Below are 27,469 nucleotides of genomic sequence, written 5' to 3' on the forward strand. Positions count from 1 at the left end.
CACTGCTTGTTCGTCGGTACGGAGCGGTGCCGGGCAGCGGTCTGCTTGGTCAGTCTTCTCTTCTGGTGTCTCTCTGTAGTCGATCCAATGCATTTCACGTCGATTGGGTGCTTTTTCAAGGATAAAAGGTTTTTCTCTTACTACAAGCCGTGGAATGCCGCTATATCTATTACTTAGGGAACCAACGCATGTACATATTTCATTGAAGGCACCCCGGGAGTTCCTCCATCACCCATAGTGCCAAACAGAATAAGGCTATGTATAAATGTTTGTAGAGCTGTTGACCAGAGCACATCTCTAGACGGTGAGAACACCTCCTGAACAATCTCTTACTCTGTATCGAATATATTGCTTTTATATTTTGAATAAGACAGAGAAATTGACTGGGAATATCTCCTGGATCTACAAAAACTGTAGATCAAATGAAGCTGTCTATATTATTATTTTAATCTATTAAAGGTATGACCACATATGAAGAGTGAGAGATCTCATTTACTAACTTACTGTCCAAATGAAAGTCTTGGAGTGACATTGCACATAAGACCATTTCCCATTTAGGGGGCCCATTCAACCAACCAATAGGAGAAGAAGAAAATAGATACTATCCGCATTTTCCCTGATATTAAATAAGAAGAATTAATTCGAACTTCACTCCGTACTTCAGGCACCTCAATTTCGCAAGGACCCAAAATAATTCTTGTTATTTGTAAAAATCCTGATGAAGTCTTGGTAAGGGGTGAAACGCGTTGCTTTTTCCAAGTATTTGAAATAGTTTAATGAAGCTTGAAACAGTCTGGAAAAACTGCTATCAATGTTTGAAATAAGAGACCAATTAATAAACATTTGAAATGTATGGACTTTGATATGCTTTATAAAAACATTATAAGGCTTCATTGGTCTAATTGTAAAGATCAACACAAGGGGCTCCAGCTTGTGTTGAATATATATATATATATATATATATATATATATAGTCCAAGTATCCACTAGGGAAAAAGAGCACTCGCCTGGCAAGTTAAAAAAAAAAAAAAAAAAGTATTATTTATTTCAAAGATGAAAAAGCTGTCAGGAAAAAAGGTCCGACGTTTCGATCCTTCTTAGGATCATTTTCGAGGAAGGTCAATATCCATACAAAAGTCAGCAGGAGTCAGCAATCCAGAGGTCTGTCTGTGACAGAAAACATATACAATAAAACATTATGTTCATAAAAAAAGAAGACAAAATTCTGGACAAAGAGCATGGTTGGAGAGGAGGACAATCGGAAAGAGAAAACTCTATGATGATTTTGTATGTGTTACTTATTTATGTATATTTTAATTTACAGTATGAATTGTAATATCCATCGCCCCATAGGAAGTCATTCTATATGACAAAACGCGATGGAAATTCTATTCGACTTTGGAAGTCTCAACTTCAATGATATTATTCATCTGTTTTATGAAGTGAATGAGTCCTACTCTGTGATGTCAATTTTTTGCCCAAAGGGCATTTTTAATTGTTATTAATAAATTGTTATTTATTCAGTGGCTGTGATTATATCCATTAGCGCACCCTGCTTTCCCTTTTTTCTTCATCTCTAAAACCCTGGGTCCTGTCTAACAGGGGATCCTGCAGTGGTGCAGCCAATACTCTGATTTGAGTGCAAGTTTGGGGTTTTGCTGTGTGTATTCATATATATATATATATATATATCTATCTATATATAGATATATCTATCTATCTATCTATCTATATATATATCTATATATATATATATAGAACCTGCCAGGCTGTTACAATCTGTAATTGTGGGGATGGACGAGGCAGTCAACACTACTGTGACTGGTTGTTATAATAAGTAATATAAGGTATTATAGGGCCTCTTTAATAATACCCATTACTGCACCCATCAGTCACTGACTGTATTGATTATATATCAGTGCTTTTAGTGTGACTTTATTAAACGAGGTCTGACAATGAATAGACCTAAACCAGACATGTCCAAACTATAGCCCTCCAGCTGGGATTGGGTTCAAAATCCCGATGCCGGAATCCCGAACGCCAAAATCCCGACAAGGGGGGGGACGTGGATCGCCCCCACCCCCTTGCGGTGCCTCGCTAAGCTCTGCACACTAATTTATTCTCCCTCCGAGGGTGTCGTGGACACCCATGGGGGGAGAAAGTGTCGGGATTTCGGCGTTCGGGATTTCGGTGTTCGGGATTTTGAACGCCGGGATCCCAACCGCCGGTATTTAAACTGCATCCCCTCCAGCTGTTGTGAAACTACGCATCCCAGCATGCCTTGCAATAGTTTTAGCATTCCCTAATAGCAAAACTGTAACAAGGCATGATGGGACTTGTAAGAAAAAATGGGTGTACTCGAGATGGGGTACTCAGAGTAGGAATAGGCGCCCTGTGGGGTGTGTTGCTAAGCTGCTCCTGCTTGAGGGGTGTTAACCCTCTAATGGATGGGAATAAAGAAAAAAGGTGGTGGAGCGCTAGAAGCGGATCAATTGGATATTACAAATTTAATGAAATATATAAATAATTAAAATTATAACTGGAATGACATAAACAATAAAGTAACAATAAAATTGGTAGGACAAGGAAAGGAAATACTTAAGTCTCTGTGTTGCTGCCGTTAGTATCCCTGGGAATGGAGGGCTTTTGATTCACTGGAAGATGCCCTGTAGAGATGATATTGGCAGTGAGCCGTCCTGGATTGTACAGATAGATGCTGGAGGATGATCTGATTCCCAGTTCTGGGGTCCTCACTATATTGCGCTTGTTTCTTGTGGTCACTGTGGTGGGTCTCACGCTGGAGGATGATCAAATTCCTATTGCTGGAAAGGTCCTCACGATGTTGCGGATATTGTGAACCACAGTGGAGATGAAAACAGTTCCCCAAATGGGTGGGGATATTGGAGGCAATCCGGACTAGGTGGCAATGAAATATCTTCCAGGATGCAAAGGCAGAGATCCTTCCAAGTCCAAATTTAAAAATAGCAAGTGCTGCCTAACATGTTTCGTCGTGATATCACGACTTTATCAAAGGTATGGCACTTGGTAAATGGGCTGGGTTTAAATACCCTTAAACAGGAAGTGTACATTCACATATATTCAATTATCCAATTGATCCTTTGAACGTATATTTTAAAGATAAAAATAAATCCAAATAAAGTGCAATTTTTGCTTATACATACTAGTATATAGGAGGCAGACCTAATGTGGGTAAGAGGCAGATGTATATAAAGTTACCTTGAGTTTTGACAGAAAAAGTAACATTTCACAATGGGGACGGCCGGCTGGAACGCACGCCGCGTCTCCACTTCCGGCCCATGGAACGCATGTGGTTGCGCCCATTAGAATGACGCGTATCCGGAAGGTTGTCGCGTATGGATTAGTTTTTCCATACAGCGCTCTGTGGCACGCATATGCGTGTCACGGCATACAAACCCGGAAGTCCGGGTGCAGTTGCTAGATGGTTTGAACACTATGAGACGCATCTGCGTGTCATTACACCCGGAGGTGAAATGTGACAGCGATAACTGATGAAAGTTTGGCGGACATTTGGGGTACAAACAGGCTGGAAGTAATCACAATTACTGCAGATAATAAATAATGATATAAAGTAAAATTAATAATGATAATAAAGAGGGCTGAATTCATCCTATGGCAAATGGGGGATCTATATGTGGTACAGAGACATATAAATACATATAAATGGAATATATATGAAAATATTCCAATACAGGTCGAGTATCCCGTATCCGAATATCCGTTATCCAAATTATTCCGAAATACGGACATTCCAGAAAGTGAAAAAAATTTATTTTTTTGCTAAAAACTCACTGGGGACATTTGTAACAGCATCACTGGGGACATGATATGTAACTGGCACTATATATGTGCAAGACAATGATTGCTTGGCATTCAAATTCAGTGCTGAGATAGTACACACATTTTGTTTCACGTTTTGAAACCTTGTTTTTTGAACAATTAAAATATGTTTGTGTGTATTTTATGTGGTAATAAAATATATTTGTGTGTATATTATGTGTTTATACAGCATAAATGCAAGATACTTCAAAATACATAATTGAAATATTAAAATATTCCGAAATACGGAATAATCCGTTATCCAAAATTCTCCTGATCCCGAGCATTTTGGATACGGGATACTCAACCTGTATATTTGGCGTGCATCTCTATTGGAGGATATTAAGACACCCTAAATAGTATTTGATTTTGGCACAGAAGAGTTGTGGCACTTGTAGACAATGAAATCTGAATAGATACATACACATGGAATAAAAACATACACATAAATATTTATATAAACAAAATATATAATAAATGGGAGAAGACTAAAGAAATGTATATACACAAGAGTTTTATATGTATACACATCTCCAAATCTCCTGTGGTGGCATACCTATCTCTAACCTCACTCTCTGGCATGTTGACACGCAGATGCGTCTCATAGTGTTCAAACCATATAGCAACTGCACCCGGACTTCCGGGTTTGTATGCCGTGACATGCATATGCGTGCCACAGAGCACTGTATGGAAAAAATAATCCATACGCGACAACCTTCCGGATACGCGTCATTCTAATGGGCGCAACCACATGCGTTCCATGGGCCGGAAGCGGAGACGCGGCGTGCGTTCCAGCCGGCCGTCCCCATTGTGAAATGTTACTTTTTCTGTCAAAACTCAAGGTAACTTTATATACATCTGCCTCTTACCCACATTAGGTCTGCCTCCTATATACTAGTATGTATAAGCAAAAATTGCACTTTATTTGGATTTATGTTTATCTTTAAAATATACGTTCAAAGGATCAATTGGATAATTGAATATATGTGAATGTACACTTCCTGTTTAAGGGTATTTAAACCCAGCCCATTTACCAAGTGCCATACCTTTGATAAAGTCGTGATATCACGACGAAACATGTTAGGCAGCACTTGCTATTTTTAAATTTGGACTTGGAAGGATCTCTGCCTTTGCTGCCATACTCCCTGCCATATCCTGGAAGATATTTCATTCCCTTTCATTGCCACCTAGTCCAGATTGCCTCCAATATCCCCACCCATTTGGGGAACTGTTTTCATCTCCACTGTGGTTCACAATATCCGCAACATCGTGAGGACCTTTCCAGCAATAGGAATTTGATCATCCTCCAGCGTGAGACCCACCACAGTGACCACAAGAAACAAGCGCAATATAGTGAGGACCCCAGAACTGGGAATCAGATCATCCTCCAGCGTCTATCTGTACAATCCAGGACGGCTCACTGCCAATATCATCTCTACAGGGCATCTTTCAGTGAATCAAAAGCCCTCCATTCCCAGGGATACTAACGGCAGCAATACAGAGACTTAAGTATTACCTTTCCTTGTCCTACCAATTTTATTGTTATTTTATTGTTTATGTCATTCCAGTTATAATTTTAATTATTTATATATTTCATTAAATTTGTAATATCCAATTGATCCGCTTCTAGCGCTCCACCACCTTTTTTCATGATGGGACTTGTAGCTTCACAACAGCTGGAGGGCCATAGTTTGGACATGCCTGACCTAAACCAAACCCTCTGTCCCTGCCCCAATTGCTGGGTACTTTTTCTTTGCAATATATGTATTATTTGCTAAATCAAATGTAGACATCCAAATACAACACATCCACTGCAGAATAGGATACAACACAAAGAAACACAGAATACGATCCAAGCAAATGTAAATGTAAAGTCGAACATCATAGGAGATCCATTACAATTCAAACTATACAATTAATATATATATATATATATATATATATATACACACACAAACACACACACACACACACACACACACACACTTTTCATCCTTGTATCAGGAAGAGGTTACTTCCTTATAATTTGTGTTTCTATTGGGCACTATTTTATAGTATTTCTCTAGTTTTTCATCTTGAACTATTGCTATTGTTAGATTTTCCTATAACTAAGCAGACCCTTACATAGGGGCCGGGGGTAGTATTAAGTAATTTGCAGAAAATCAGAAGTTATGAGTGCTCCCTTTTTTTTTAACATTCTATCACTTGTCTTTTTTTAAGGCCTGCTTATCTCACTCATTTGGTCTGAGGACTTCTCTATGACTGCTCATTGAAAATTGGGATCATTGGACCAACTTTCCAGGAAAGAGCCAGTGCTTATGAGACTGGAGAATGATGCAAGATCCCTGCTAAGACATTCAAGACAGTTGGTAATATCTTTCACTCATTTATGCTTGTAGTTATTGGTGTTGCCTATGTGGTATCTACAGTATGTGTATGCAGTACTTTTTGTACTAGATCGCATCTAGCTCAAATCACATGCTGTTTTAGCGTATCGCACGCGATTTGATGTGATGAGACATATGTGGAAACCATAAGAATACCTATGTCATGTTAATTGATAACACTTATGCGGTGTACACGCGGGCCGATCTGGTGGCATCGGGATGGAGGGATGACGAGCGAACGGGGGGGGGGGACTTGACACTGTTTTGATCTAGCAGATCAAAGCAGAAATAGACTTGATTGCAGAATCTATTTCTACTTTCGATCCCAATATCGTGTACCCGCGCATCGGTGATCGAATCTGCTTCGAATGCTGCCTAAACTGTGCAATTCTGGGTCACTTTTGATTCTACGGAATCATACCGCGTGTACGGGACATTGCCTGGATTGATTATTAACTGTAATGATCTGATAATTTATCATTATACCAAGGCCGCAACTGTATTTTAGACATCTTGGGTGTGATTTAATAGGATGAGAAATTCAGAAAGTGGGAGATTTGGTAAGAAATCTCCAGGGGTTTTTTAAAGCGGCAATCATTTACACTGCAATACCAGTTTGATTTTGCAGTGTAAATGATTGCCGCTTTAAAAAAACCCTGGAGATTTCTTACCAAATCTCCCACTTTCTGATTCTCTCATCCTATTACATTTCACCCCTTATTTTTATTATTTGTTTAGTATAGTCGCCGTGAGTGACCAACTGATTCCTTTTTTTCATACTACAAGTTCCACATTTAACATTATTTTTATTCAGTGATCTCCTCAGAGATATATAATCATTTTGGCAATACTCAGTATATGGTCGAAATGTTGACAGTCAAAATATCATCAGTCACAGAGTTGATATGGAGCCATCTTCATCTATCCCTTCATTAGGGTTAAGTGAGTAATGGGATTACTCTGATAATGCCCTACTGTATTATCCTATGTATTGTATTGCAGTTTCGAACAATAGGCCTTGGCTCAGCATGGCTCAGCATGGCTATCCAGAGATGGCTAGATGAGGCTGGCTCCATCTGTAAGTCACACACCAGATACAATTAAATAACAACAATAAATACATTGATTATTTGCATATAATAGTGGCTTATTGTTTCCGTATTAATGATATAGGATTCATTTTGTACCTGTCAACAACTATTTAAAAAAAAACAAAAAAAACCCCTATTTATTTGTAACTGTACAGGGGCGTAACTAGACATTCGTAGGACCCATAGCAAAACTTTGTAAGGGCCCCCTAGTTAGCAACTGATGGTAATAAATGTATATAGCACATATAACCTAGACTGTAAAGATGGGCCCCCTTCAGCGCTGGGCCCCATAGCAGCTGCACCCCTCCCACCTATGGTAATAACGCCCTTGTAACTGCACAATCGATGTATAATTCAGCATCTTTGTTAGGTCATTACACTGTCACTCAATTTTTGTGCATGTTGAGCTGCAGTATAAATGAGCTTCTAAGGCTGCACAGTTTGCAGCCTCTAGAAGCATAGCATGGCCAGCGTGGAGGGCAGGTCCTTGTGCAGGGCATGTCTACACATCACATGGTCTCCTTGCTCCGTACTAGCAACAAGTGTGGTAGTGATGGCCACAGGTGGATCAACCATGGTTACCATATAAAACCTGCAATAGAACCATCACCACCGAAGGTCACTCCAGCCATGCCCTGCCCTGGGAATTCCAGACAACATGTATGGTGTACAGACTTCTAAATAAAATACTAATCTCCAATGAAAGGTCTGCTTTATTATCCCTCTGTGCAAACATATTTAGCTCCTGTTTATTACATTCCCCTTCCATAAAATAGAACAAATTATGAGATTACACCTTTCAGATTTACTTGTAAAACTGTGATTTACATGTTTGTTAAAAAAAAAAAAATGGCAAGACTTGTAGAGCAGGAAACACCCTCCATAATCATGTCACGTCATCACCAGTGTTCCCTCTAAGCTGTGCGTAAAATTAGAGGGAACATTGGTCATCACTTTACTTATATGAGGCTTTATTATTAATAAAAACATCCATACTACACTAACCCAAACCCGCAAACTAATACTAATACCCTAATTCTTACTATGACACTAACCCTTATACCCTAACCATACTACACTAACCCAAACCCGCAAACTAATACTAATACCCTAATTCATACTATGACACTAACCCTTTATACTCTATCCATACTACACTAACCCAAACCTGCAAACTAATACTAATACCCTAATTCATACTGTAACACTAACCCTTATACCCTAACCATACTACACTAACCCAAACCCGCAAACTAATACTAATACCCTAATTCATACTATGACACTAACCCTTATACCCTATCCATACTACACTAACCCAAACCCCTAAACTAATACTAATACCCTAATTCATACTGTAACACTAACCCTTTTACCCTAACCATACTACACTAACCCAAACCCCTAAACTAATACTAATACCCTAATTCATACTATGACACTAACCCTTATACCCTATCCATACTACACTAACCCAAACCCGCAAACTAATACTAATACCCTAATTCATACTATGACACTAACCCTTATACCCTATCCATACTACACTAACCCAAACCCCTAAACTAATACTAATACCCTAATTCATACTATGACACTAACCCTTTATACTCTATCCATACTACACTAACCCAAACCCGCAAACTAATACTGATACCCTAATTCATACTATGACACTAACCCTTATACCCTATCCATACTACACTAACCCAAACCCCTAAACTAATACTAATACCCTAATTCATACTATGACACTAACCCTTATACCCTATCCATACTACACTAACCCAGAGCCGCAAACTAATACTGATACCCTAATTCATACTATGACACTAACCCTTATACCCTATCCATACTACACTAACCCAAACCCGCAAACTAATACTGATACCCTAATTCATACTATGACACTAACCCTTATACCCTATCCATACTACACTAACCCAAACCCGCAAACTAATACTAATACCCTAATTCATACTGTAACACTAACCCTTATACCCTATCCATACTACACTAACCCAAACCCGCAAACTAATACTAATACCCTAATTCATACTGTAACACTAACCCTTATACCCTAACCATACTACACTAACCCAAACCCGCAAACTAATACTAATACCCTAATTCATACTATGACACTAACCCTTATACCCTATCCATACTACACTAACCCAAACCCCTAAACTAATACTAATACCCTAATTCATACTGTAACACTAACCCTTTTACCCTAACCATACTACACTAACCCAAACCCCTAAACTAATACTAATACCCTAATTCATACTATGACACTAACCCTTATACCCTATCCATACTACACTAACCCAAACCCGCAAACTAATACTAATACCCTAATTCATACTATGACACTAACCCTTATACCCTATCCATACTACACTAACCCAAACCCGCAAACTAATACTAATACCCTAATTCATACTATGACACTAACCCTTATACCCTATCCATACTACACTAACCCAAACCCGCAAACTAATACTAATACCCTAATTCATACTATGACACTAACCCTTATACCCTATCCATACTACACTAACCCAAACCCGCAAACTAATACTAATACCCTAATTCATACTATGACACTAACCCTTATACCCTATCCATACTACACTAACCCAAACCCGCAAACTAATACTGATACCCTAATTCATACTATGACACTAACCCTTATACCCTATCCATACTACACTAACCCAAACCCGCAAACTAATACCCTAATTCATACTATGACACTAACCCTTATACCCTATCCATACTACACTAACCCAAACCCGCAAACTAATACTAATACCCTAATTCATACTATGACACTAACCCTTATACCCTATCCATACTACACTAACCCAAACCCGCAAACTAATGCTGATACCCTAATTCATACTATGACACTAACCCTTATACCCTATCCATACTACACTAACCCAAACCCCTAAACTAATACTAATACCCTAATTCATACTATGACACTAACCCTTATACCGTATCCATACTACACTAACCCAAACCCACAAACTAATACTGATACCTTAATTCATACTATGACACTAACCCTTATACTCTATCCATACTATACTAACCCAAACCCGCAAACTAAAACTGATACCCTAATTCATACTATGACACTAACCTTTATACCCTATCCATACTACACTAACCCAAACCCCTAAACTAATACTAATACCCTAATTCATACTATGACACTAACCCTTACACCCTATCCATACTACATTAACCCAAACCCCTAAACTAATACTAATACACTAATTCATACTTTGACATTAAACCTTTATACCCTATCCATACTACACTAACCCAAACCCCTAAACCAATACTGATACCCTAATTCATACTATGACACTAACCCTTATACCCTATCCATACTACACCAACCCAAACCCGCAAACGAATACTGATACCCTAATTCATACTATAACACTAACCCTTATACTCTATCCATACTACACTATCCCAAACCCACAAACTAATACTGATACCCTAATTCAAACTGTGACACTAACCCTTATACCCTATCCATACTACACTAACCCAAACCCCTAAACTAATTCTAATACACTAATTCATACTATGACACTAACCCTTTATACTCTATCCATACTACACTAACCCAAACCCGCAAACTAATACTGATACCCTAATTCATACTATGACACTAACCCTTATACCCTATCCATACTACACTAACCCAAACCCCTAAACTAATACTGATACCCTAATTCAAACTGTGACACTAACCCTTATACCCTATCCATACTACACTAACCCAAACCCGCAAACTAATACTGATACCCTAATCCATACTGTGGGCGGGATGTATTAATATACATTGCCACCCTTCGCTGCCCGCCCAACGCGATGCCAGGGCATATGCGGCTGGCATTGCGGTGCGTAACGGAGACCCACCGCTATAGCTGTACTGTGGAGGGTCTCAGTCTCCTCCCTGCCGCCTCCTGCTGCCTACATTCCATGGGACAGCTAAGCAGGCTGTCCCTGGCACCTCCTCCTCCCCCCTGCAGCCAGAAGGATGTCCGGCTGCGTTGCTAGGGGTCCAGGAGGACCTGCAACAAGGTAAGCCCAAGGGAGGGGGAAAGGGGGGGTTGGCGAGGTGGCGGGGTTGGGGTGAGGTGGCGAAAAGAAGCCCATAGGCATCTATAGGGTATCGACAACCAAAGGGTGTTGATACCGTGGCCGGTGAAATCGGTGCGGCCAGATAATAGTACATATGAAAATGCGATAAAACAGGGGTTTTACCGCATTTTCATTTTGATACATCTCGCCTTGTGACACTAACCCTAATACCATATCCCTAATACACTAACCCAAACCTCTAAACCAATACTGATACCCTAATTCAAAATGTGACACTAACCATTATACCCTATCCATACTACAATAACCCAAACCCCTAAACTAATACTAATACCATGATTCAAACTGCGAAACTAACCCTTATACCCTATCCATACTACAGTAACCCAAACCAATACGGATACCCTAATTCAAACTTTGATATTAATTATAATACTCTAAAAACCCTAAAAAAAATACCCTAAAAACTAACCCAAACGTCTAAACCAATACTGATACAATAATTCAATCTGCTACACTAACAAGGAAGGTACAATTAGATCATATAATCTGTATTAAGGAAGGACACGCTGCATCCTATTTTTCATGCATATAATTGATACCTATTATGATAAATATAACTATTGTGACATATTACTTTGGTAAACATTGGATTTGTTTGGGTCTTTGTTCCACAAGCAATTAAGCACTTAAGTGGAATTATTATATTTTATGTCCTCATTTTTTTGTGGTCTGAATCATCACAGTTGTCTGACTGGATGATCTATGTAATGTTGTGTCTTGTCTGTATATAAACGAAAAATGTACATATATTTTTTTATGAAAAATGTATAAAAGTTATATTTTACTTTAATCCGGAGTATGCACATATGTGTAAGGGAAACATATACTAGGAGTTAATCTATGAGTGCCCCAAAAAAGAGTCTTCTGTTCTACTTGTAAAACAAGGGGGGTTATTCTGATTCACTCGGAAAGGCACAATCACTCTATGGACAAAACCGTCTGCACTGCAGGTGGGGCTGATGTAATGTACAGAGTTAGATTTGGGTGAAGGGTGTACTTCAAACTGATATCCATATTGCAGTGTAAAAATAAAGCAGCCAGTATTTACCCTGCACAGAAACAATAAAACATCCAAATCTAACTCTCTCTGCACATGTTACATCAGCCCCACCTGCAGTGCACATGGTTTTGTCCATTAGAGAGTGATTGTGCCTTTACGAGTGAATCAGAATAACCCCCAATATTTTTTCTGACACTGGGAGCACCACCACCCACTAGTAAATCTGATGAAATCTGTCACACCCACTTTTTCAAATTAAGTGAAGTTGGTCTCTAACAAAATTTAAACCTAAAAACTTAAAATTCAATGAACATTTGGGGGTAGAAATCCTGTATGGAACAAAAAAGTGTTCTCATCTCTGAAATTCTGTGGCAGCTCCTGACAGTGACTATGGGCACTGAGTGGTGCTCAGGTCAAATGGGGTGGCAGACATTTACCTGGCATTTTGTGCATGCACAATATGGAAAATTACCGCACAATTTTTAATGGAGACCTGCGCACCACCTAGTGCCTGCTAACCCTATTTTTAAGCATCGGGGCAATTACTGCCAATCTGGGCATGGGTCATTCGCACAGACCATGTGCCATGGTGGCGGAGAGGACCTAGGGTGGGATGTACTAAGTGGAAAATGTGGTAAAACCCCCGTTTTCGGGGGGTTTTACCGCATTTTCTAATGTACTATGATCCGTCCGCCCCAACTTCGCAAGGCAGGGTATCACCACCTTGGGCGTTGCACGCCACAGATGCAGACCCCCCTCCCCATCCTCCGTGCTGCTCCTCCTCCGATGCAGAATGTCACCGCCGCAGAGCCCAGGAGGTGACGGAGACCACATCACAGGTATCGTGGGGGGCCTTCATCACCGCACCGCGATGCTAGCCCCATATGTTAGTACATCTGCGCTAGCATCGCGGCGATGTATGTTAATACATCCCTCCCCTATTGACAAAGTGATTGATAGTCGGGGACTATTTGGGGGAGGTAACTGGAGGTGGCGGCAAAGCAGGCGTGCTGTGACCATTTTGTATCTACAAATATCTGAAGAGGTTTTATGACCATTACAAAATGATAAAAGAGATCTTACATATAGAAAATGATTGAAGACAACATAGAGTGTGAGAACACTAAGATATTACAATGAAGCAATAACCACTAAAATGTTTTATGAGAAAATACAGAGCAGTTGTTTGCAGCATCTGTGAATCCAGTTATTAATCAGTCACAACATTTGATGTCAGATTAGTATTTTCTTGATAGGTTGGTGCTTTAAAGCCACATTTTTTTATGTAAAATTAAGTTGCGCGCAATCAGTGGGCGATTTGTGGCACCGCTGAAATCATTAATTATATCGGCGGTGCCACTGGGGGAACGATATAGCTTTCAACACTGAATGATGTCGTTAAATGTAAAATTGAGATGCATGCACAGATGACGTGGGGATTCGTTAATGACCCGCGGGACAGGAGGGCACGTAATTTGTCAATTGTTTCATACACACTGAACAATATTTAAAAGTTGGTGCTCACAAGGGCCAGAATAAAACTTATCATTTAAAAATTCGTCCAGTGTGTCTGAACCTTTAGATCAGTGGACCTCAAACATTTCCCAGGTCACCCGGCAGGAGCACTGTGTAACACCGACATTTGAAATATCCATAGTTGACTTGGAAAACATGAACCATGTTGTGTCTTGAGAACCGAGTTTGGGAACCTGTGACCTAGATCCCACTTGCCTACTAACCTGGATCGGCCGGGAGGCTCCTGAAAATCAGGTGGTACACACGGTCCCCCAGAAAAGTAGGCAAGTATCCCAGATGGTGGACACCCCCGCATAACCCCTGCCACTGGAAGGGGGCAGGACCGCAATAATACGATTTTGCCTTAATGACCCAACTCCGACGATTTGTCGGCAGCACACCCCCCCATATGTCGCTCCACACCCACCTGCATTGCTGAACATTGGTAAGCATTAATAAAGCCCCATCCTTCTGAGAGATATCTTTTTTTTTAAATCGTGCAGTGTGCATGCTCTATGTCATTAATAAAAATGCCCGCTCCCGCTCTGGTTTACCGATCTTGTTTATCGTTCTATACTCAATTCATTCTCTTGCAGACATGGCTAATATCGTTAACGATATTGACCGCTGTGCAGGTCGTCTAGTCTAGGGCTTTACATGTAAAACCATGTACAATACTTATGTATTGTGTTTTTGTGTCCTTGCCACTGTGAGAAATATCAGGGTCACAGAGTACTGTGCAATAATGATACAAGTGAGTACACAGCACCAGCACATGCTATCTCTGTGAATGTTGTTGTGTAAGGCCTTAGCCCTGCTCTCTCCAGTGTCAGACAGTGATGCAGCATACATGCTGAGCACAAAGGAATAGAAATGATCCAACATGACGCATGCATTCGAATGTGTAGGGCCCTAGTGTGGGTGTTGTCAGGTCCAGAGACAAGCCGGACAGATGAATGCTGTTACCTGTGTTTTCTGCATTTTATCAAACCAGTTAAAGAACTCTTTTATTTTTTACAGAACATTTTATTTGTGTTCCAAAGAAAACTTAATTGTTATTTTTTTTTTTTTTTAGGCTGTGTATTTATCAATAATGTGGATTGGGTTTTATTGTATAAGTAAACTAACCTAACATAAATCTTGCCGAACTTCCCATAGATTTCATACCTTAACTGGCTAATATGTATTTACAACAAATGATCAGAAATTGTCATGTTTTAAGAATGAACACAATTTTTTTTTGTTGAAACATTGTATTCAGACTGAGTTTCCCATATCCAAGATAGTCAGAATTCCAAGAATATTTGAGAGCGACATAATGTCACCTTTGCAACGTACACAAACCTTGGTTCCGATTCAGATGTGATTGCTGATAAGTGGACTGCGCGTGTGTAAGGGCCTAAGTGCACATGTGCGAAGGAACACTGCAACTTTTTCCTTTGCTAGCCGTTCGCAAGGTTCTTCCACAAACACAAATGGCAAAAATTGGTCTATTTGCCGTGCGTATTTTGAGCTGAATTCACGGCTGACTTTGCTCATACGAATGATCGTAAATTTGCTGATGTGTCCTGTGCCTATGGTAAAGTCCTGCCGAGTTCTATCGATGTCTACTGATTTGTATATGTGTTTGCAGCTGTGATGTCCCTAATAGATTCAAGCAGACCATGGACCAAAGAGAATCAATTACTGGGCAGGGCAATACAGTGTGGAACAGGCTACCCCTATAGCCACTATAGAAACATCTACGATCAGCATTTAGAAACGTCTTATTGAGTACGCCTAGTTTACCAGACCATTTATAGTAGACTTTGTAGAATGCTATTAGTGCAGGGGTTCCCAATCTTTTTTGATTCACGGCACCCTAGAGAATCTGAATTGTTTTCATGGCACCCCTAGGTCCCAAAAAAATTAATTAGATTGGGTTTATATGCGATTCTTAGTGGCAGTTATGTGGTAAAGGACAGGATTTGCTTCTGTTTGTACACATTCTATGACTGGCAGCCACCAGCACTGGTTTTTCTCATATATAATTAACCATTAATAATTTGAGTTGGTCCTGGACCACCAAGGCGCGGCACCCCTGCAAGTGTCCCGAGGCACCCCAGGGAGACACGGCACACAGTTTGGGAACCACTGTATTAGTGTTTAAATTTAAATATCTTCACTTATATCACCCTCTTTCTTGCATTAATTCATACTAAATTTATATAAACTGCAATGTATGTATGTGATGATTTCGGCGGAAAAAAGCAGGTTTCATGTATCGTAGGCCACCCAATCAATTGGCACCACATTCGTGTTTAGTGTGTGTGTGTTTCCCCTAAGCAAAAACTTTTTAGAATCATGGCCCTCTAGTAAATCAGAATGTTTTTGCGTTTTTTGTTTTTTTTCACGGCACCACTAGGAAAAAGTTTCTAGTTAAGAAATGAAATAATGATATCAAATTAAGATTTTTTTATATGTCATCCTTAGGTTCAGTTATGTGCTGAGGGAGAGGGTTTGCTTCCATTTGATCATATGTTACCTGATTAGAAGACACAAATGCCTATTACACTGCCCATATATAATCTGAATTGATCCTGGACCTTCAGCCCAGGACACCCCTGGACCCACTTTGGTAGCCACTGCATTAGCCACACTGCATTGATTTTATAATCTGCTCTTATTGAGATGAATGGACATTTTTAACAGCATTGATGTACCTCAAGTGCAGTGCACAAGATGCCTGATTCAGGTACGGTTGCAGTGCTGACGCAGCAACGATCCTTTTCAATGATGAAACTGTGAGGGAACACAAGTGAACTTAGACACCCACCAAAGCCACCACAACAGGCTCAGCAATTGCGTACTCCGTCATAACCATAATACAGATGCGAGGAACATTGACTCTGCCTGCCTCCATGGCCACTGTGACGCTAGTGCCATGTTTTATGCATATGAGATTAGTCGCACGCTGAGACATGCCCTGGAAATGGTCATTACACGACTGCGAATTGCAGACACCCCCGTTACCTAGCCCAAACGGCCTCTTCCTGTCAATCACTCTGCAGCTGATTCCTCACTGCGAGCGGAATTGCAAAAGTACCTTGGCAAGTGCGCACCGCGGCTAATAATGACCACACCATGGAAACTGCCACTACACCGAAATCAGGTCCAAGGATCGATCGATGAATTACTCTGCAACGCCAGTGGGACCTAATTCAGACCTGATCGCTGATGTGCGAATTTGCAGAGGCATGCAATAAGACAGACGACCCCCCAGAGTGAAATCTGTGAATAACTTGTGAATGGGCAGGTCATCTACAAATCTATTCGTGACTAACTCACCATAGAATGATTTTTTCTGGTCTGCGCAAGTGTGCGTAGCTCTGACACATTCACAACTCTGCGTCAGATACAGGCTGATCAGGGGTGGAGCTGACGGCACACACCCTCCCTTAAAATGCCTGGGCACGCCTGCGTTGCTTCTGACACTCCCAGAAAATGTTCGCTTACCATTATTTGCTTTCATATCTATGCAAATTAGATTTATTTGAAATATAAACTCATAAATGCCGAATTTACTGCCAGTGTGCATATACTGTAGCCTAAAATAGGTTTCAAAATTTATGTGGCAAATAACCCTTAACCTCGGTACACACCTGACCGACCCCCAGGCTGACTGTCTGTCCCACAGACTGAATGACTTTTTGGTAAGCATACACATTCACCAATTGGCCACTTGATATGTCTGATATGTCTGACCCATCTAGTTCTGCAGGGCTTCTGTGATGTCTGAGAATAGCGATATTCAGAGATATCGGATGTACACACGAGCTGATGCAGTTAGTGCTATATCGATCATCGGCTGGACGAGTGATATATTGTATAGTGTGCAGGGTTTGCCATCAGGGGGGGAATTGTGGGGACTCCAGTCCTGGACCCAGACAGAAAGGGGGCCAGGACTGGAATCTATCAAGTGTAATTTGATATAAACAAGTTTGAATTTCCCTTGAAGAAATGTAGAGTTAGTGTGGTCAGTGCTATGGACACCGGAGGTCTCACCAGCCACGCCGGGGGTTAGAGGAGAGAAAAGTGGCCCTGCCTACTTCGTTAGTCCTGGGCCCCACAATTTCTGATGGCAGCCCCGATAGTGTGTACCCAGGATAAAGTTGTCCTCACTAGGGCAATATACATGCATCACTTTTTATGCTATTGCAGCGATCAATCGCATAAAAAGCATTTAAATCAAATGTATTTGACAGCAGGTCCGATTTTATGAGCAGGCTTGGCTGGGATCGCATTTGATTATTATTATTATAATTTTATTTATAAGGTGCCACAAGTGTTTCGCAGCGCCGTACAAAGGAACAATACAGGGAGACAAAACTTGAATAACATTGAATAAATAACAAAAATGGAGTACAAATAAAGAGCACCACAGTTCAATACACATTACAGCTTAAATGTAAGTAGTGAGGACCCAATCAACATACAACTAGAGGCTTGAGGCCAATGATGGAGATGAGTATGAAGATGGTCACTGAGTGTTGGAGTATAGGAGAGCTGTGAGTGACATGTGAAGAGAAGTGGGCTTTGACAACAGGAGGGAAGAGGGCCCTACTCGGAGGAGCTTACAATCTAGTAGGAAGGGGAGACAGACAGATTACAAGAGGTGCAAGCGAGGGGGTGGTGGTTAGATAGCAGGATGTAAACAGGCAAGGGGTCGGAGAACCAGCTGGTTTATGCAGTGGAAGGATACGCTTTGATGAATAGGTGAGTTTTCAGTGCCCGTTTGAAGCTTTGCAAGGTTGGGGAGAGTCTAATGGAGCGAGGGAGTGCGTTCCACTGAAGGGGTGCAGCACGGGCAAAGTCCTGTACTCTAGCATTTGATATATATCGTATGCAAAACAACCACATACGATATATCATATGCGGTCCTGGCGTCTGGGAGGTTCCCGGGCGGCTCAAGGGGGAATCGCTGACGTTTTCACGACTCAGAGATATCTTATTGTATGGCCAGCTTTAGGTTATGCACACACTGATATTTGCAATGTCATTTAACGACATAGCCCAAAAAAAGTTAAAAAAGTAAAAATATAAACTGCATTGTGTGTAAGTACACAAATCATCTTGTCCAATCCAAACACATCTTTAAATCTAATATGTAAATGCTTTTAAACCGTTAACCTTTTGAGTGCCAACATCTCTGTGAGAAATGTGCAAAATGACCGCAAAAAATGCCAGCTTCGCTCACATTTGTTATATAAATTCAAATAAAAAATGCTGTTTGGAAAAATATTACATTTCCTATATAAGTTACATACAGGTCATGATGATGAATTAAAAACTTTTGCTTGCCCATTTTCACACCTATTTTGACGAATTCACTTGGCACTCCAAGGGTTAATAATGCAATGAAATGGGAAAAAAAATGTATGTTATCCAAAATAAATGCATGAAGATATGCAAACATGATTTTCTTGTTATTTAATACATTTAGAATTGCACCTTAAACTCTGAATTTTCACAAACACACGGCTGGAACATGAGTGACATATTGAGGTTAAATATGTGTATCCCGTAAATCCATCTCCTTGAACAACTACCCGATTTAGAATGGCCGTGAATGTAATTAGCCAAATGATTGTGCACAGAACAAAGATGGCTGCAGATATCTGCTCAGCTTAATGAGTCACATAATTCAGCTAATGTGAAGGAATTCCAGGGTGTTCCCAGGATACTGTTCCAGAAACCTTTGCGAGACCCTTGTGTCTGTAGTCAGCTCCCTGTCCAACATCCCCTGTAAAATATGTGTCAGTAGGGAATAAGTGGGGCGTAGAGACAAACCTGTTTATGAAGTAAACTTTACATGCTCTGGGAGGAGCTGTGGGAAAATTCCCAAAAAGCCTTTAAAAAGTATGTTAAGTGCTGCTTGGGTGAAATAAAATGCAGACAATTTTAATATATATATATATATATCAGAATAAAAATGAAAATAGTAGATTCAATAAGACAGACATGTACTTAAAAATATACAGTAAACATCAGGAAGTGAAAGTGCTGCAGCTTTATTTAAAAAGCTATATATTGAACACAATAAACTATGAAGTCATTAAACATCCTAGCATCTGATGTGTGTGACCTCTACCATGTATATACATCACATTTCAAGACGTACAAACGAAACCTGAAATGAAGACTCGGAGACTTAGGTTTGGCAGAAAATGTTAGCTGATTTATTTTAGCACTTTTAAGCTAGATTAATCTATTAATAATTAATTAGTTAATGGTGGACCAGAAAGAAAGGCTAATTAACTAAGCTCCACCCACACAATCTGCATCCGTAATCAAGCCTACCCTAACAAGCGGTATCCGCTCAACCTATTGCATTGACTACCCACCCATCAGGGTGGGGTCGCTGTACCCGAGCGGGTGATCCAGCGAAGGCCTAAGCCAATGAGAGGCGAGCGCACCGAAAAGCAAACATATACGTAGCATCATCATTTGTATAAGAACTAATTCTATTAACCTGCCGTTCTTTCCCGCCTATCAGCCAACGCAATTAACACCCAACCCACCATAGTACATAAGGGAGGGAGGGCGGGAAACAATTACGGGATACAATGTAACATAGTAACATAAGGGAGGGAGGGCGGGAAACAATTACGGGATACAATGTAACATAGTAACATAAGGGAGGGAGGGCGGGAAACAATTACGGAATACAGTGCAGCTCGACTTCAGAGAAGGCTTGCTTGAGCCCCAACAGTAAGAAGCATGTAGGAAGAAAACCGAAGGAGCGCACAAATGAGCAATAATGTATTAAACTTTACTAAAAAATGTAATAAGCTCACATACATGGCAATAAAAGAATATCAGCATGGGGTATTCACCGCATCAACTATCCAACACTGTCCACGTGTAGCACATAGGTTGGAATGGACCCAGCAGGGTAAGACAGCAACAGCGTACTCCTCAGAACAAACACACACCTGCCGGCAGCAGCGGCACGGTCCACCACAAGACGGGACAACGAATGGGTGGTACAGCACATCAGGAGACCACGCCCAAACACGTTTCGACACTACGGACTTCGTTAGGAGGCCGTAGTGACGAAACCCGTTGGAGTGTGTGCTACACGTGGACAGTGTTGGATAGTTCATGCAGTGAATACCCCCATGCTAATATTCTTTTATTGCCATGTATGTGAGCTTATTACATTTTTTACATATACAGCTGTGTGACTATTCAAATTAAGTTATACTGGTTGTCGCGGCCATCCCGACTTGAGGCCATTTTCTGTACAAAACCACGCCCACGGCGTCCTATTATTATTCAGGGCACAACTGTTTATTAAATGCTAATATTCCATTTTTTATTTTATTTTTTAAACCCAACGGACATTTTACTGTAGCCAAAAACTTATTACAAAGCTCCTTTTTGCAAATTGTAATTTTTTTCCTCCCTGGCAGAAACTGTATCAGCTGCAAACTTTGCTTCCTTCCTGCTCAATAAAGGAATACATTACAACTACAGAGAGTATATTGAGAGAGAAAATAAAATGTCATGCAGAATAGTGTGGTGAGAAGACAGAGTGCACAGCACACGGTAATAATAAGTGTACAGGAGGAGATAGAGAGGCGATGGGAAGTAACAGAGAAATGCTGCTGCTGCTGTGGGTGCAAAGCCTGTAACCTGCAGTGTTTATAGAGATATATATCTATATATACAGTATACAGTATGTGTGTGCTGGGAGATGCAGGGGCTGCTGCTGCTGGAGGAGAGGACACTTTCTGGTGCACGGGCCTCGCGATACAAGTGCTTGCACCAGGCCAGCGTGACAGGCGCACTCACTACTAGTGACACACGCACACACTAGTGATGCAAAGGTTGCACGGAGCGGCGGCGGCGGCCACCTGAAGACGCAGTGCGGGCAGCAGCAGCAGCAGCAGCAGCGGGAGGACAGGTAGGACCTGGCTACACGGGGGTTCCTGGGTTCCTGGGTGCGCTGACACCGCAGCTCCCCTCCCGAGCTCTCTCTCTGCAATCTCTTGCTGTCAACTTTTGCAGGGAGTAAGTGTCATGTCAGAGGTGCTGCTTTCAGCTTCTTCCCATCCGGTTTCCATCAGCATAATGCCTCCTCCATCAGACATTGCTCCTGTGCTAACTTCAGCCTGCTCCTATCCACTGGCAGCTGCTGAGAATACATTAGCTTCCAGCAGACATGAGCAGAGCAGCTGTTGGCAGAGTTCTAGGAGTAGCTGGGAGATGTAGATATTGTTATATCTATGTGTGTGTGTGTATTTATCTATCTACAGTATGCATCTGTGGGGGAACTACAAGTCCCAGTGGTTGGCTCCCCAGACATGCTGGGAGGTGTAGTTCTACACCTTTATAGGGCTCAGAGGGTTCTTCTCCCTGGCTTATTAGATAGACCTGTCTTTGTTTTGTTTGTACTTTGTTACAGCTGTAATGTTTATCTGCTGGCTCCTGTGAGTTCCTGGGGAGCTGCTTTATGTACTCTCTCCATCCACACACTTCCTCAGCCTTCAGCAATGACTCTACAGAATGGGTGTCATTTATCAGGAGACGCCTGAATAATGGTCTGACCCATTGTCAGCTCCTGCTCTCTCTCTCTATGCAGTTCATTTACAGACAGAAGTCTCCAGAGGGAACACACAGCCGGAGAATACTCTAGTAAATAACAAAAAAAGCGATAGAGCAGGGATCTGGGGAGACTGAAGTCCATTCTGCGGTTAATGTGGAGGACTGGTTACTTTTTATGATGGTTGATTTCAGGTTGTCAGCCAGGCCCGGCTTAGGAAAGACCTTTGTCCTCCCATACATTATCAGTCCCATCTAGACCAATGGGGCATTTACTAGACCTTACGCTTACCATTAAACTTTCCGTCTATCAGCTTCATGTTCCTTTGACAGTTAGTTGTGTCTTATATTTGTTGTGAATTTATGTTGCAGAGAATGTAAAATGCTAATTCTAGTAATAATCTAATCATCACTGTGTAAGGATTCTTTGCATTGGATTCATCATTGATTCTGGCCTATACCTGTTGCTCTCTAGGAATTGTAATGGCTGCCTGCTTCTAATCACTTCATGTGGTTGCAGGAAATAAAGTCGGTCCAAGAGTTTTAAACATAGGGGCAATTCCCCCTGAGCGAATGCCTTTGGCAAGTTTTACACTCACTGGTTGCATTCACTCTAGGATAGGAGGGCAGGGGGTGGATGCAGCGGACCGCCCAAGGTTTCCAAAATTGGTGGCGTGCCCATAGAAACACTGGGCGTACCCCTGCTCTTCGGCAATCTCCGTAGGAAATAAAAGTTGGTCTAGGCTGACTTTTATTTGCGAACGGGATTTTTTTGCCCCCTATTTGCGTGGCAGGGGGGGAGCGACGCTCGGTCGGGCGGCGTTTACCTGTTAATTAGGCTGCAGCCAAGTGTACAAGTTCCAATCAGGACTATAGTTTGCAATATTTGTTTTCTAGTACTTCAGTTTTTTTTATTGATAAATTAATTTATGAAATTTTTGGTATAAAGTTAATGGATGTTGATTTTATTTTTATTTTTTGTGTTTCTAATGTGTCTACATTTTGTTTATTATACCTCTTTAACATGCATGTATGGGTAAGTGGTACCTATTTCATGAGGTACCCTGTTTGTGTGTAGTTTTTTTTAAATGTACTGTATCTATTTTGAAAAAAACGATCTTCAAATGAAAATGCAAAAAAGTCCCACGTCAAAGATAATTTGATATCCCTTAGTGGCGTAACTATAGCCCCGCAGCCCCCCGCAGTGGCGGGGAGGCGCTGAGAAGGTGTGGGCGCCGGGGGGTCTGCAGGGCTATAGTTATCAGATGCCGTCTGCCCCTGCCGGCGGCCGGAACCCCGCACCCTCCCCGTGCACAGTACCTCTTGCCGTGGCCGGCGCTTCTGTCAGGTCCCGGCTCCTGCAGCATATGAAAAGTGACTCTCAGAAAATGGCTGCCCCTATAAGCTTACTCTAGCATCCTCAAAAACTGTCTGCATTATGGGGGCAGCCATTTTCTGAGAGTCCCTTATTATATGCTGTATATAGTCATTGCAGCCCTGTCTTTCTGGGTTTCGTTTTGTGTTGCCATGAGAGTGCGCATTGGGATCAGAAGGTAAAAAACCTGTGCGATCTGCATGCGATCCCGATGCGATTTTGATTATATAGTCTAAATCTCATGCTGATTATACCTGTGTGTACACACCTTAAGACCTCCTGTATATACACATTATAGAACTATAGATAAAATAATAAGTAGAAGCATCAAAATACTATACAAATGTTGTGTTTGCAAAAAGTGCACAAGATGTAAAAAAAAGTTTGTAAATTGGTTGTCCAATTACCTGCAAAGAAACATTGGGAGCGAAAAAAAAATAGTTTTTCATGATTTTTCCATTTGTTTCTCCAATATTTTTTATTGGCACCCTAGGCAAAACTATTGGTTCTTGGCACCCTAGGCAAAACATCTGCCTGCCAGCCCCCCCCCTGGCCACTTGAGGTCAGCTTGACCCCCTGCCAATCACTGCCCAACAACAGCAGGGGGGGGGGGATTTAACGTGCAGATAGAATTAGATTTGGGTGGGGTTTTTCTTCAAACTGAGATCTATATTGCAATGTAGAAATAAAGCAGTCAGTATTTTCCCTGCACAGAAACAAAATAACTCACCTAAATCTAATTTCTCTGCACATGGTTTTGTCCATTTGAGAAGGAATTTGCCTCTGAGAGTGAACCAGAATAAGGCCCAAAGTTCCTAGTAAGAGGCTAATTGGATAACGCCCAATGAAGCAATCACCAGCTCAGTTGTCGAAAAAAAATGTATCGACCTTTTCATATTGCAACCTTTTTCGTGTTGATCTTTTGACACTGTCGACCTTTTGCATGGAAATTGTTGACTGATGACCTAGACATGGGCCCTTATTCAGATCTAATCGCAGTACAAATTTGTTCTCAAAATGGGCAAAATCATGTGCACTGCAGGTGGGGCAGATGTAACATGTATAGTTAGATTTCGGTGGGTTAAATACTGGCAGCATTATTTTTATACTGCAATTTAGATTTTCAAAACACCCTACCCAAATTAATTCTCTCTGCACATGTTACATCTGCCCCACCTGCAGTGCACATGGTTTTTCCCATTTTAAGAACAAATTTGTACTGCGATCAGATCTGAATAAGGGCCATGGTCTGTAATCTGATCTAAACCCCTGAAATAGATTGGTTTTGGTATGTTAAAGAAAGTTTGGGAGTGCTGTCTTTGGGCTGGTATTAGGGGGGTAGGGGGTGTAAATTGTATTTTTGGTGTGGTTGGTATGTCCAATTCATATTCTATATTTCCATTCATTCACATACACCACGGACACTCACACACACACACATATATGAATGCAACAAAAGTTTTAAAATTACTTTATGTGATTTTTTTTTTATTGAGGACCGCTGTGTTGCAGAAGTTAAACATTTTTAAATGTTGAAATATTTGTCTCTAATACACCTTTCACACAGAAATGTGTTTATCGGACAAGCACTTACCGGTAATTTGCAGACCAGCATGGTTTTTTTCTTTGTTAAAGGGTCAGCCCGGGCTGAAATTCCCAGTTTTTACCAGGGTGTAAGATGTGAATTTCATCCTTTGTTGAGAAATACCTGGGTTGATTGCTTGACCTGGTAATTTGCTTTACTGTGTAAAAGGGGAGTCAGGATTGGACTCTAGACATGACCCAAACTCAACTGCACAGGTTTGGAAAGGTGCAGGGTCAGGGTCGGACTGGCCCACAGGGGTACAGGGGAAACCCCCGGTGGGCCCCACTGCCAGGGGGCCCATATCCTCTTGGTAATATGATGTATTTCCTGAAGTGCATTGCTGTTATTAATCTGGCACATTATCATGCATGCACTAGCAGTATTTACTATATAAACTTATCAAAGGGCCCAGCCCATGCACTCTCTAATGCTTAGCCAAACCTCTGTGACAGTTGGCTACACCCATTCTGGAGACTGGCCACACCCCTAAACAAGGGCCCCTATCCCTGCATTCCCCGGTGGGCCCTTTATGCCCCAGTCCGACACTGTGCAGGGTGATAGAAATGATGTCCTCTGTGGTCTCTACATGCAGCTCAATCTGAGGATTATGTTCACAAATGCTGGATGTAGCCGCTTAGTTTGTACTTACTATTGGCTTAATTCAAACCTCATCACCTAGCATTTTTTTTTTTTCAATGAACAAATCCATGCTGCATTGCAGGTGGGGCAGATGTAACGACGTGCAGAGAGAGTTAGATTTGGGTGAGTTATTTTAGAGATGTGCGGGCTCGGATTCCCCAGATCCGAGCCAGCACGGACGTCATCAATCCGGGCCCGGATACGAGCAGCGCTCGGCGCTTCCCGCCTGACTGGAATCCGGGCGCACGGGCAAAACGTCATCGCCCGGCGTCGGATTCTCGCGAGATCACGGAACCCTTAAATTCCGCAACCTCGCGCCGCCATCTTCACTCCAATCTCGGAGAAGGGTAGGGAAGGGTGTGCTGCTGCTGTGTGTGGTCTCTGCTGGGGCCCGTGCTGCTGTGTACTGTGTCTCTGCTCAGTGATCAAGACATCACCATTGCAAGGATGACTGGTGCTGTGTTCTGTCTCTCCTTTGTGCTGGGGCCTGCCTCTGCTGAGTCTGCTCCTGTATAGTCAGTCACAGTGTGATAGTCCACTGGTGCTGCTAGTGCCACTGCCTGCCCTGCACTGCCTAGTGTCTGCTGCAGTCTGCTCTCTGCTGTTGCCACTGGCTAGTGCCTACCAGTACCTATTGCAGTATATAATTCCAGTGTGCTGTTGCCCTTGGCTACCAGTACCTATCACAGTATATAATTCCAGTTTGCTGTTGCCACTGGCAGTGGCTACCTGTATTTTATTTTTTGCAGTATATAATTCTAGTCTGCTGTTGCCACTGGCTACCAGTATTTATCGCAGTATATAATTCCAGTCTGCTGTTGCCGCTGGCTACCAGTATTATTTATCACAGTATATAAATCCAGTCTGCTGTTTCCACTGGCTACCAGTATTTATCGCAGTATATAATTCCAGTCTGCTGTTGCCGCTGGCTACCAGTATTATTTATCACAGTATATAAAAATCCAGTCTGCTGTTTCCACTGGCTACCAGTATTTATCGCAGTATATAATTCCAGTCTGTTGCCACTGGCTACCAGTATTTATTGCAGTATATAATTCCAATCTGCTGTTTCCACTGGCTACCAGTACTATCAGTCCAGGGGTGCCCATATGTGTGCTGTATCCATCCAGGGGTGCCCACATGTGTGCTGTATTTGTCCAGGGGTGCCCCCATGTGTCCTGTATCAGTCCTGGGTGCCCGCATGTGTGCCGTATAATTCCAGGGGTGCCCCAT

The 27,469-nt window shown here is 41.6% G+C and overlaps 1 protein-coding gene across 2 annotated transcripts in view; it reads left to right on the forward strand.

Annotated features, from left to right (window-relative positions):
• TLK1 (tousled like kinase 1) overlaps positions 1-27,469 on the forward strand; it is a 309,486-nt gene that overhangs the window by 74,814 nt on the left and 207,203 nt on the right. Inside the window, exon 2 of one of the 2 annotated variants that reach the window (XM_083154832.1) lies at positions 6,079-6,227. The gene's annotated coding sequence lies outside the window, so the exon portion shown is untranslated. Of the gene's footprint in view, positions 1-6,078; positions 6,228-21,794; positions 22,000-27,469 lie in introns of those variants that run through there. The other variant, XM_083154831.1, reaches the window with a different exon arrangement.

Source organism: Crinia signifera, chromosome 7, assembly GCF_055691185.1.
Source record: "Crinia signifera chromosome 7, ASM5569118v1, whole genome shotgun sequence".
In the NCBI taxonomy this organism is placed as follows: Eukaryota; Metazoa; Chordata; class Amphibia; order Anura; family Myobatrachidae; genus Crinia; species Crinia signifera.